The following is a 13603-nucleotide window of genomic DNA, read 5'->3' as shown; positions in this document are numbered from 1 at the left end:
CGATACAAAGCTCACGATAACGATGATCTGACGATATAGCGATACATTTGTAGAATATCCTAAAATAATTTTCTGACCAACAACTAATAAACAGAAAAACAAGCTTCTGCTGTGAATTGGAATGAGTTTATCACTAGTAGACGCCCAATCCATTTTAAGTGGGAGGGTGGCAGCGAATGAACATTCGTTCATTCGCTGCCATCCCTCCCACTTCAAACGGATTGAACGTCTGTGGCCATCAGTGGCAGCCAATGCCAGGCAATGAGGTAATTTTGGGCCATTTAAGAGGGTAGAAGGAAGGAAGAGGGAAGAGGGCAGTGTATCCACCAAATGCAAACACTCTCAAAATACACCACTACAACAGCACTTTAATTAAACGAATACTCAAAGCAGCAAAATTTAATTCAAATCTTTTTTTCTAATCGATTACTCGAGTTTATCGATTAATCGTTGCAGCACTACTGTCCTTTATAACTTAATATGAAAACCAATAAATGTTTGGGTGGTTTTAGTCAGTCGACACTGTATTTTCATCTGTTTGATTTTGACAAAGATCAAATCATATTTGATGGTGATTTTATGCGTGAATGTGAGAAATTCCAAAAGGTTCAGATACTTTTTCATAGCACTGTAGCTTAACTCATGCTCTTACAGTGCCTTTTGGAATTTCTCACATTTCTGCCTAAAATCACCATCAAATGTGATCTGATCTTTGTCAAAATCACACAGATGAAAATACGGTGTCTGCTTTAACTAACTGCCCACTATAAATCACTCATCATTGATTGGCACACACCTGAATTAAAATGTTTGGTAAAAATTGGTTTCAATTGCTCTTTAAGTCTCCTTCGGCGGAGGGTTCACCAACTTATTTTTCCACCTTCTGTCATTGTTTGCATGCTATTCTCATTAAAATATGAAATGAAATGTGAGAAATTCCAAAAGGTTCAGATACTTTTTCACACCACTGTACACTGCATACACGAAGGCAATGAATTGATTTTACGTTGTTTCCCCAGGAAGTTCAGTATGTACAGCACGATGCTGATCTTCCATAAATCTGATGTAGCGAGTGCCATTTACTTTGCTGTCTGCAAAAGCGGTAGCATCAGTATCAGGGATGCAAAAAGAACGCAAAAAGAATCAATAATCTCATTAAGAAGGCTGCTGACACCATGGGACTAAAGATGGAGATGGCTGAATCAGTTAGGGACCAGAAATCACTGAGAAAACTTCTCCATCAAGGGCAATCATTCACATCCTCTCCCTGTCTCTCCGCAGCAGTAAAGAAGCTTTCTCCATCACAGATTAGTTTTGCAGCCTGCGAATAACGATTTTAAAATTTTTTTTATGTCAATCACTGTTCGCGTACTAATATGTACACTCCGGGTTTATACATTACCCTGCCCCCCGCCTCCTGCCTTCCACAAGGGGGCGCACACCCAAGGAAATCAATGTTTACAAATTGCTCTATGGTAGATAACATTTTACCATTGCTTCAGTTCAGAGTGAATAACCAAAATCAGTCCCTAATGGTGACTGCAATCAGCCATCTAATTCGATTTTGATTAGCGACTCCTTAATGGCTCGGCCACACCTGCTTGGACACATGTCACCACGCAGCGTCTTCATTAGAGTGAGAACATTCAATCATCGATGAGATGCCCCGGTAATCATCGTGACCCAGTAACGCATCCTCTAAACATTTCATCAGTCAGTAGCGCGTGTGCATAAAATCGTTATCGGACTGCTCATTAATTACGAGGCAATGGGATTGTCTGGGTTTAGGGGTCGCTGTGGCACTTGCGATGATGAAGGCTCTTACTAATGTGACCAGCCATTAACAATGATGTAGGAAGCAAAGATGAAAAATATAGTGAAATATCAGCTCATAGTAAGTGAGGTTGATAAACGAAGCAAATGGGAGATGTCACATGACATAAAGGATAAACAGATGCTCAAGGAGAAGAGGAAGGTGATATGGTAACGGCAATGTCATAATGAACTTCTCATATGCCTTTGGAAGTTTTATGACTAGCAGTGTATAGAATTGACTTTATTCATAATGCATTGTTACGCCAGAACACAACTTTAATAGCATTTATTGTGATTCCATGGCTGGAGTTAGGACAAATGGCTTCAATATGGCTTCCATAACCTTGATATGCTCACGCTTAGTATGGTGCAAAAGACTAATACAAACAGGTAGTCACACAAAGAACTAGCGTAGCATACTGTTGGGTTTGAAGCTAGTTTTATGTACACCTAGCTTGGCTAAAAAGAACACGCAGGAAGTCAATGTAGCTTTTGTGGAGATTGGTAGCTGCTAGGGGTGTAACGGTACACAAAAATTTCGGTTCGGTACGTACCTCGGTTTTAAGGTCACGGTTCGGTTCATTTTCGGTACAGTAAGAAAAAATATATAAATGCGCTAGTTGTTTATTACACACTTTTGTGCTTTCAACAATAGGAACAGTAGCCTATACAAATCTAGAATTCTGCTCATAAAGGAGCGGGTATTTAAAGATAATAATCCAACAACAATTTGCCTTTCAGAACCCGCGTATTGGTCAGCTTTCTTTCTGAAAGAAAGAAGTCCTGTGCTAAAGAGAAAAGCAATCCCAATGACAAAGATTTTAACATGTATTTTACAAATGAAATGCCTCAATGATTATTATTTTCTTATAAACGGTTTTCAAAAGCTTTATTGGTGGATTTTCTCAAGTTAAAGCGCCTAACAGAAATTAATAAATTGTGTAAGCAGGATCTGTATATTATTCTTATTATTTAATTACAGGTGTTTTAGCACATTTCAATTTATTTTATTTAAATGGGCTATTATTTATTTTACTATGTATTTGTATTTTACAAATGTGATGTAGTATTCATTTACTGTATATTGTATATTTTATGTTGTATAGTTTTAGTTCCTATGTGAATATTAATTCCTACTTGTTTTGTTGTGGTAGGAAGGTTTTGTATTGAATATGGGGCCGTGTTGGTTGTTATTATTATAGCAGAGAAGACAACTGTTAATCAACAAAGACAAGTCAACTGTGCCCCTATCTACCACTCAAAAAGTGGGTGACGATTGCATTTTAGTTTGAAATTTGACCGGATCCACCGTATTTATACACGAGTGACTTCCGGTCTGCCCGGTCTGCTAGCTAGTAGCATTGACGCAGGAGGGCCGCGTCTCGTGTCAAATAATAAACTCTGCCGTTGTTTTCGTAACACGCGGCCCTACTGCGACTGGTGTGCATTAGCTGATTAAATTTAACGGCCGCATTTCACTGCGTTCTCGCGGCGCCCACGTTGTTGCGCTGTTGACGTTTCTTACTGTCCTACTGTGTTGGTCCTCATTATAGTAGGGAAGACGGAGTAAATATAATCTACAAAAAGAAACTAACCCAATCGACTCACAGCCTCGAAAAGTAAGGGTTACATTACGTCAGAAACTCATTCGGTACGCCTCCGTTCCGAACCGAACGGCAAGTACCGAAACGGTTCAATACTAATACATGTACCGTTACACCCTTAGTAGCTGCTCTCCTAGTTGCTGTGATAGCAACCCAAAAGGTTGGGAGGTGCAGGAAAGCAACATAGAACATAGAATACATAGAATACATGGGAGCACATGGCCCAGGACAAAGGAAAGGCTGACTAGACCAGTGTTTTTCAACCTTTTCTGAGTCACGGCACATTTTTACATAGGAAAAAATCTTGTGGCACACCACAGACCAAAAATGTTCCAAATGACTTCCTGTACAGTATCATAGACTTCATAATGTATTGACAGGGCAGGGGCCGATAAACAGGGGGCCTGCATTGTTAGCGAGTCCGTCAAAGCTGACCGAATGGAATCACAGACAAAGAGCTTTTTTCATTGAAAATTCTTGTGAATAAATGCTTAAATCCCTTAATTTTTCATAGATATGGACGTAAAACTCGATTCTTATGAATGTAAATTATTATAAGAAAGACAGGGAATATGGCGGTAAAGGATAGCTTGTTGAAACAGGAGAGCGTCATTGTCAGTGGTGTAAGGAAAAAGGTGGGGATCAGGTCGTCTCTTTTTCAGCCCTCGACACTCAAGCCATCTCTTTAACTGAACATTTGTATGTTCTTCCACATCTTTACCAGTGAATTTGGCACCAGGGACATCATTTTCAGACAGAATTGGTAGGTTTAGCTCAGTAAACATCTCGTTCGTACACTATTTACATGCATCTAGCATGAGGGACAAACGCAAGCTTGTCCCCCCTTAGCAGCAGTTGCTCACGTCATGAATATTAATGAGCGGAAGTGACCTGTAGCGTTTGGTACGCTATTGTAAATACATTAGCATTAATAGCATTTAAGCTAGCGGACTTCTGTTTGGCTGATTAGGCTAATTTAATCTACTAAATTTACATATAAATCAGACTAGAAAGACGTTTGAACACCAATTGTTTTGTGTCAAGTAATTTGTTGTTAAAATGTGTGTCATTTTGAACATAAGTGTACATGTGTGTTACAGCTTTACAAATTGTTAAAAGTGAAGGAAGTGAAAAGCTTCAAAAAGTATAATTGTTTGATGTCTGTAAAGATGAACAACTTCACATTTAGTGAGGACAGAACATATCATATTAATAAGGTAAAAAAAAGATACCGATAGGTACAATAATGTAATGTTTATGTGACTAAAAAAAAAAAAAAAAAAAGACAACTAAAAAAAACGACTGGAGACAAAATGGCGGACGGGACTCCGGTGTCAAAGTCGAAATCGCGTAAGTCAAGTATATCGTAACAGGAGGGACTACCTGTGCGAAATTACGACCATGAACGATAAAAAAAAAATTAAAAAAACGGACACAAAAACACATTTAACACAACTGTGAGGAATGTTCATGATCTACAGTGAGGCAAATAAGTATTTAGTCAACCACTAATTATGCAAGTTCTCCCACTTGAAAATTTTGGAGAGGCCTGTAATTGTCAACATGGGTAAACCTCAACCATGAGAGACAGAATGTGGAAAAAAAACCCAGAAAATCACATTGTTTGATTTTTAAAAAAAAATAAAATTATTTGCAAATCATGGTGGAAAATAAGTATTTGGTCAATACCAAAAGTTCATCTCAATATTTTGTTATGTACCATTTGTTGGCAATAACCGAGGCCAAACGTTTTCTGTAACGCTTCACAAGCTTTTCACACACTGTTGCTGGTATTTTGGCCCATTCCTCCATGCAGATCTCCTCTAGAGCAGTGATGTTTTTGGGCTGTCGTTGGGCAACACGGACTTTCAACTCTCTCCACAGATTTTCTATGGGGTTCAGATCTGGAGACTGGCTAAGCCACTCCAGGACCTTGAAATGCTTCTACGAAGCCTTTCCTTTGTTGGCCTGGCTGTGCGTTTGGGATCATTGTCATGTTGAAAGACCCAGCCACGTCTCATCTTCAATGCCCTTGCTGATGGAAGGAGATTTTCATTCAAAACCTCTCGATACATGGCCCCATTCATTCTTTCCTTTACACAGATCAGTCGTCCTGGTCCCTTTGCAGAAAAACAGCCCCAAAGCATGATGTTTCCACCCCTATGCTTCACAGTGGGTATGGTGCAATTGAGTATTCTTTCTCCTCCTAACACGAGAACCTGTGTTTCTACCAAAAAGTTCTATTTTGGTTTCATCTGACCATAACACATTCTCCCAGTCCTCTTCTGGATCATCCAAATGCTCTCTAGCGAACCACAGACGGGCCTGGACATGTACTTTCTTCAGCAGAGGGAGACGTCTGGCAGTGCAGGATTTGAGTCCCTGGCGGCGCATTATGTTACTGATAGTAGCCTTTGTTACTGTGGTCCCAGCTCTCTGTAGGTCATTCACTAGGTCCCCCCGTGTGGTTCTGGGATTTTTGCCCACCGTTCTTGTTATCAATTTGACGCCACGGGGTGAGATCTTGCATGGAGCCCCAGACCGAGGGAGATTATCACTGGTCTTGTATGTCTTCCATTTTCTAATAATTGCTTCCACAGTTGATTTCTTTACACCAAGCGAAGAGTGAAGAGTTACAGAAAACATTTGGCGTCCGTTATTGCCAACAAAGGGTACATAACATAGTACTAAGATGAAGTTTTGACCAAATACTTATTTTTCACCATGATTTGCAAATAAATTATTTAAAAATCAAACAATGTGATTTTCGTTTTTTTCCCCCCCACATTCTGTCTCTCATGGTTGATGTTTACCCATGTTGACAATTACAGGCCTCTCTAATCTTTTCAAGTAGGAGAACTTGCACAATTAGTGGTTGACTAAATACTTATTTTCCCCACTGAATGTGCAGTGCCAAAAATTCACTTCACATTATATTTAAGGAGCAGACGCATGAACCGGGAAATGCAGAACTGGAAATGAATAGCAGTTTCCAAAATAGTTTCTCCTTTTGGGGTTGTCTGCAGACAGTACCTGTGGTCTGCAGGGGGCGTTATTGCAACACTAAAGGCTTTGATTATGATCGTAGATATGCTTCCCTAGCAATTTGCCGTCCCGGGTGACCGCCCACCCCGACCTTCCCAGGAACCGTCACTGAGTGTGAGATAGATTGGTTAAGTTCACAACTTGGAACTTTGATTTCAAACTTTAAATGCGATGTTTAACAAATGAAACATTATCTTTAGCAGAATTTAAGGCCATTTTGTGCCTCCTCGGTGCTGTCTGAGTCTTATCGTAACTAGACTAAATGCCACAATGCTCAGTGTTAAATATGTTAAATGCTTTTTTATGTGCTCATCACTTTTATTGAAAAAGCTCTTGCCCTCTTCGTCAGCATGTTAAAAGAGGTTAATCAAAATTGAGTGTAAAAAAGCTATTGAATTAGAGTGAGTGGTAGAGGGTGGTGCAACTTAGAATTATTGTCAAATTGAAGAGAGAAGGTGAGAAAGGTGATGATTTATTTTTTTTCCCGTGGTTGTATTACTTCTTGCAATGCTAGGACTTTTCCCTCTTTTCTCTCATTGATTCCCTGAGGCACATTCAGCTAAGTCCACCGAATTCTTCACAAACCAATTATGCAGTGACATTATTAAAAGGCCAGTCTTGCTTGTAAGAGGAGATTGTGTCTGTCATTGTTTTTTCCAAGAGACTAGAAATGTGTCCAACTGCTCTCGAACAAAACACTATTCCAGTCTATGGATGAAAGAAAAGTGTGTAAGACACCATTAACATTTGTTATTCGGTCATCAAACGCAATTTACTTCTTTTGTCGCTGTCTGACTTCGAAGATGTTCTAATTAGATGGGGCTCTGCAAGGCAAAAGCCCAGATAATAAAATTTCAGGTTGGTAAGGGGCATAAAAGTTGTATACAAAATTTGGCAAAAACTGTACCATTCATTTCTAATGGGATGCCATTGACAGCCATGTACGTCCAAAATTCCCATTCATTTTCAATAGCAGGAAAACATAGGTCGTTGTGATTTATGACCATTTACTATGACAGCTCATTGACATTCAACTGGCGCCCAATTAAGTCGATGTCATTGACAGCCATGCACGTCCATGCCATTGACGGCCATGTGCGTCCAAATTTCCCATTCATTTATATAGCATTGACACCCATGTGCACAGATGCCAATGAGGGCTATGCACGTCCATGCCATTGACGGGAATGTACAGTGGGGCAAATAAGTATTTAGTCAACCACTAACTGTGCAAGTTCTCCCATTAGAGAAGCCTGTAATTGTCAACATGGGTAAACCTCAACCATGAGAGACAGAATGTGGGGGAAAAAAAACCCAGACAATTACATTGTATGATTTAAAAAAAAATATATATATATATATTTGCAAATCAAGGTGGAAAATAACTACTTGGTCAATACCAAAAGTTCATCTCAGTACTTTGTTATGTACCCTTTGTTGGCAGTAACGGAGGCCAAATGTTTTCTGTAACTCTTCATAAGCTTTTCACACATTGTTGCTGGTATTTTTGCCCATTCCTCCATGCAGATCTCCTCTAGAGCAGTTATGTTTCGGGGCTGTCGTTGGGTAACACGGACTTTCAACTCCCTCCACGGATTTTCTATGGGTTAGAGATCTGGAAACTGGCTAGGTCACTCCAGGACCTTGAAATGCTTCTTACAAAGCCATCCTTTGTTGCCCTGGCTGTGTGTTTGGGATCATTGTCATGCTGAAAGACCCAGCCACGTCTCATCTTCAATGCCCTTGCTGAGGGAAGGAGATTTTCACTCAAAATCTCTCGATACATGGCCCCATTCATTCGTTCCTTTACACAGATCAGTCGTCCTGGTCCCTTTGCAGAAAAACAGCCCCAAAGCATGATGTTTCCACCCCCATGCTTCAAAGTGGGTATGGTGTTCTTCGGATGCAATTCAGTATTCTTTCTCCTCCAAACACGACAACCTGTTTCTACCAAAAAGTTCTATTTTGGTTTCATCTGACCATAACACATTCTCCCAGTCCACTTCTAGATCATCCAAATGCTCTCTAGCGAACCGCAGACGGGCCTGAACGTGTACTGGCTTCAGCAGGGGACACGTCTGGCAGTGCAGGATTTGAGTCCCTGGCAGCGCATTGTTTTACTGATAGTAGCCTTTGTTACTGTGGTCCCAGCTCTCTGTAAGTCATTTACTTGGTCCTCCCGTATGGTTTTTGCTCACCGTACTTATCATTTTGACGCCACGGGGTGAGATCTTGCATGGAGCCCCAGATCGAGGGAGATTATCAGTGGTCTTGTATGTCTTCCATTTTCTAATAATTGCCCCCACAGCTGTTTTTTTTTTTTTTTTTTTTTTTTTAACAACACCAAGCGTTTTACCTATTGCAGATTCAGTCTTCCCAGCCTGGTGCAGGTCTACAATTTTGTCTCTGGTGTCCTTCGACAGCTCTTTGGTCTTAGCCGTAGTGGAGTTTGGAGTGTGACTGACTGAGGTTGTGGACAGGTGTCTTTTAAACCGATGAGTTAAAACAGGTGCCATTAATACAGGTATCGAGTAGAGCCTCGATAGACCTCGTTAGAAGAAGTTAGACCTCTTTGACAGCCAGAAATCGTGCTTGTTTGTATGTGACCAAATACTTATTTTCCACTCTTATTTGGAAATACATTTCTCAAAAATCAAACCAAGTGGGCCTCCAAAGTACAGGCCTCTCTACTCTTTTCAAGTAGGAGAACTAGCACAATTGGTGGTTGACTAAATACTTATTTGCCCCAATGTATATAGGAGCTTCAAGGTGTTCACGCACAGTACAGAAAGTCTCGGAGTCTCATCTACGTTGTGCTGAATCAATTTTTGGAGATTCTGTGGGTTCCTCTGGTTTGATTTTGCAATTTTAACTTTGTTAACACACTGCTTACTTCAACAGCGCTGTCGATGTTTCGCCCAGGAAATTACATGCAATGATATTTTTGACTACCGAGGATCACGCAGCCCCTGGCCCCCCTCAATCTCTGCTTACGCTGTTTGGTTAGCATTGATCACAGGATGGTTATCCTGAAAGAGGGATCCCTCCCATCTCAAGTTTGCTTGTTTTCCACAGATAGAGCTGTGGGTGTTAGATCAGAGGATGTGATCATTTTTAATCTTATTTTTAGTTTTATCTATTTATAACTATTTATTTATTTATTGTCTGCGTGCCTGCGAAAACGCTTTGGGAACTTGCTGTGATTTAGGCCTTTTAATAAATTTGATCTGACTTTTAGATTAAGTTTGGGTTCAAAGGCGATGTCTGGCATTTTGGGCAAATTATGCATTCAGCTAACAGCCACACTACAAATTATTTAGGCAAAATCGAATTTAAAAAAAAGCTAAAAACTGACTGAGGCAGTGGCCGTATTGTGGATCCTGGCTGAAATCATGGCCTCCATGAAGCATGCCATGTGAATCAAACCAGTGAAAGTGCAGTGCCTTGAGATCAAGTAGTCAGACCCAAACTTCAAATGTTCTAAAACAGTGTTAGTCTTAACATGACAAATTTTAAAATGTAGTGTTGATCAGTGATTGCTTTGTTGTGACAAGTCGTCTTTGTGGCAGGTTTTCTAGTTTGATGTTAGGCTTACGTTTTCTCTTTGTATGTCATTGATCCAGGAAGAATGTTAATCTGTTGAAGTAAATATGTGGGTGCATGACATCCGAATATGCACGGCAAGAGGCATTTCCCTTTGAGGTTTGTGAGTCAACAAAATTGGCGAAACATCAAAACATGGCAGAGCTTTATAGTTCGAGATAGACCAAAGAAACTTTCCCATGTTAATTAACATACTGAATAAGTTAGCGATTTGTCAAACATGCATAGTGATTTGTATTCCAATGCGCGGAAAACAAATTACTTTTTCTCAAGTTCAGATGTAAATTTTCCAACTCTGTATTCCACGCATTTGACGCGCATGCAAATAACCGCTGCAACGAGTGACACAAAAGGTGATTAATTACCAGGAGGCAATTCGGCTAATTTTCTCTTGAGAGTGAAATGCACTTTGGCGGCCTCCTACCGTCTTTCTTGTATCATTAAGTTATATATATATATATTTTTTTAAAACTAAAATATTGCAACATATCCTCATTAAAATATGAAAACCTATAAATGTTTGGTTGGTTTTGGTTAAAGCAGAGTTAAACCATAAGATCAGATCACATTTGACGGTGATTTTATGCAGAAACGTGAGAAATATCCAAAAGGTTGATACTTTTTCATACCACTGTACATATGTGTCACTGTCACAGCTTCACAAATTGTCCAAAATGAAGGCTTCAAAAAGCACAATTGCTTTGTTTGCTGTCCGTCAAGCTGAACAACTTCACATTTAGTGAGGACAAAATACATCATATTAACCCTTTAACACCTAAGCCTATTTTGGCCGAATTTGCATGCCTTTGATGTTGCCTTTATATTTCAAAGAAAAAACTGTTCACAATGGCCAAGTTGGGTCCCTTTTTTTCAGGATACCTTGAACTTCATGTCGAAACTGTTGTTTTCTTCACTGACCAACTTTAATCCACATTTTGGACCCAAAAAGACAAAAAAAATCCCAAAATCTTTTTTCAAAATTTGTAATGTTGAAGTCCCACTGACAACCAAACATGCTCGACCAACCGTTTTGAAGCTTGATAATATTTATTTAACTTGCAAGGATGATCAATAGAAAAAAATAAGATTGAATAGTTTTATGTTTGACAATTCAACACAAAGAGCAGCTATGGTCATAGGCGTTTTTGGCCTTCACACATACTATGGTCAAAACATGTTATATACAGTGCAAAATAGTGAGAAAAAAATTATATATATTATCCAACACAAAAAGGGTTTGGAGGATATCTCTTTGTGAAGTTAGGTATTGTACCCATCACCTTATCAAAGGTATATATGTACATGCAATCAAGCTTCTCAAACACACATCTATATAAAATTGAAAAGATTCATCGTTGTTTAGTATGATTTGGGGAAAACTCCCACGAAGAATAGTCAACATAAAAGATAGCAATAGTAATCCAAATCCGCGTTTTTACTCACTCAAAGATCCAGGAATTAGACCGATCCCATGGCAATGTCGCAGCCGCGTCAGGCCGTCGATTCCACAAAATAGACTGATCCGAAAAGCTGCTGTTTGGGACCGACGAATCAAAAAAATGGACAGATCCGAAACCAATAATGCAGACGCGGTGGGACTGTGGGATCCAGAAAATAGACGGATCCGTTACTTGACTGAGATTCCAGGAAAAATGTTCGGGCGCCAGTTGTAACATGTGGTGGGTAGGATAAGTGTACACAGGGACCAAAACGGGGGAGAAGCTTCCACTTATGCACATTTATTCACTAAAAATAATAATTCCATCTTGACCACTCACTTCACTCCCCTTTTTTTCCATTTGACTGGAAATTGCATCCAAAAGCAGCACATCGTGGCATTTTACTTCGCGAGTTTAGGCAGCAATAAGCAATTGTTGAACACGCTACACATTCGGAAAGATACCAATTACGTCATCACTGCGAGCCCGCAAACCATGGCGCCAACTAACGGTCAAAATATGGACTAAATATTATAAAATATTGCCATTGATTTAGCATTTTATGCGTTTCTAACAACATATTTTCGTACAAGAGAACAATTGTGGTTTATTAGAGCCTACATGTATTTAAATCAGAGGATCACTTTAAAATAATATTACTCAAGTATAAGTGTCACGCCTGCGTGAGTGTTGTCCTGTCTAAGTATATTGTTGTTTCTTTCTGTTTTATTTTGAAGCCTCACCCTCTTGTTTCCACCACTCACCCTTCCTGCTGCCTCACCTGTCTCTTATTGTGATTACCTATTGTTTCCACCTGTGCCCCTTTCCATATGTGCTTAAATTGTTTGTCACTCCCTAGTCTTGTGCCAAAGTGTCTTCGCCGTTCGCTGCCGCTACAGCCAGCATCCATAGCCACAAAAAAATTATACGTAGTAAGTTTGTTCATTATGTTCGATCACAGTTTATTGTTATTTTGTGCCTCATGCCTAGTCATTTGTTGTAGTGACCTACTCCAGTGCATTTTGCCTGGTGCCCTCGTTTCTCGTTTGTATCATTTTGTTTCATAGCCTATTATTTGCTCCTTCTGGAGCGCCTGTAGTTTGTTCCTGCTTCTGAAAGATTGTGTTATTCAAAGACTGAATTCTCCATCTGAGTAGCTTCATTTCGTCCAAGTGTGACAGTACACTTTGGCACGAGACTAGGGAGTGACAAACAATTTAAGCACATGAGGAATGGGACACAGGTGGGAACAATAGGTAATCACAATCAAGACAAGTCGGTCAAGGCGAAGTAAAATTACTCTTAGAAGTACATTTTTCCTCAAAAGTTTTTGTTGTCCAAACAACTTTGGTATACATTTCCAATTGCATCTGTGTTTAATTCTTTTACTTCTTATTTGCTGATTCTTTCATTTTTTTTTTTTTTTTGGACTGCACATTGGCTTATCATAAGTTAATTGTTTTTAGTCTTTTCAGTTTTATTCTCGACTTTTTACTCCTGTGTATTAAAGTCTTGGCTCTGAAATTGTCCCTTCTATTTGTTTTTTTTCCCCTACTCACACATGCCTCTTTAGTTAATGGCCCCTATGTGTATCTGCTCTTGTTATGCGTATATTGTTTGATGTTGAAGCTTTGTAAGCTTACAGGGACTCTATTTCAACTTCCTTTGTGTTGAAACGGTTTTATTTGGATTTCGTCTGTCTTCAGAGACTTGTTTCCTGGACTTGGGTATGCTGCCTTGGTGCGTTTGTAATTTTTTCAAACATGGGACCCATTTTATGACTACTTTGAGGATAAAAACTTCATAGGTTGTCAAAAACAGAATAAAATGTACAAAGGAGCCAAACATTTTTATTTGCCCCAACAAAACAAAACTATATATGTATGTATATATGTGTGTATATATATATATATATATATATATTATATATATATATATTAGGGCTGTCAAAATTATCGCGTTAACGCGTGGTAATTAATTTTTTTAATTAATCACGTTAAAATATCAGACGCAATTAACGCACATGTCCTGCTCAGACAGTATTCTGCCTTTTGGTAAGTTTTACAGCAAGGCTTTTTGTGCTGTCTAACAGCGAAC

At 39.3% G+C, this 13603-nt stretch overlaps 1 protein-coding gene across 1 annotated transcript in view; it reads left to right on the top strand.

Annotated features, from left to right (window-relative positions):
* Nucleotides 1–13603, top strand: part of cntnap2a (contactin associated protein 2a) — a 674074-nt gene that overhangs the window by 38290 nt on the left and 622181 nt on the right. The window lies entirely within an intron of this gene.

The sequence above is a fragment of the Corythoichthys intestinalis genome, chromosome 20 (assembly GCF_030265065.1).
Source record: "Corythoichthys intestinalis isolate RoL2023-P3 chromosome 20, ASM3026506v1, whole genome shotgun sequence".
In the NCBI taxonomy this organism is placed as follows: domain Eukaryota; kingdom Metazoa; phylum Chordata; class Actinopteri; order Syngnathiformes; family Syngnathidae; genus Corythoichthys; species Corythoichthys intestinalis.
The sequence above is the reverse complement of the archived record's forward strand: the minus strand, read 5'-3'. Positions and strand labels throughout refer to the sequence as shown.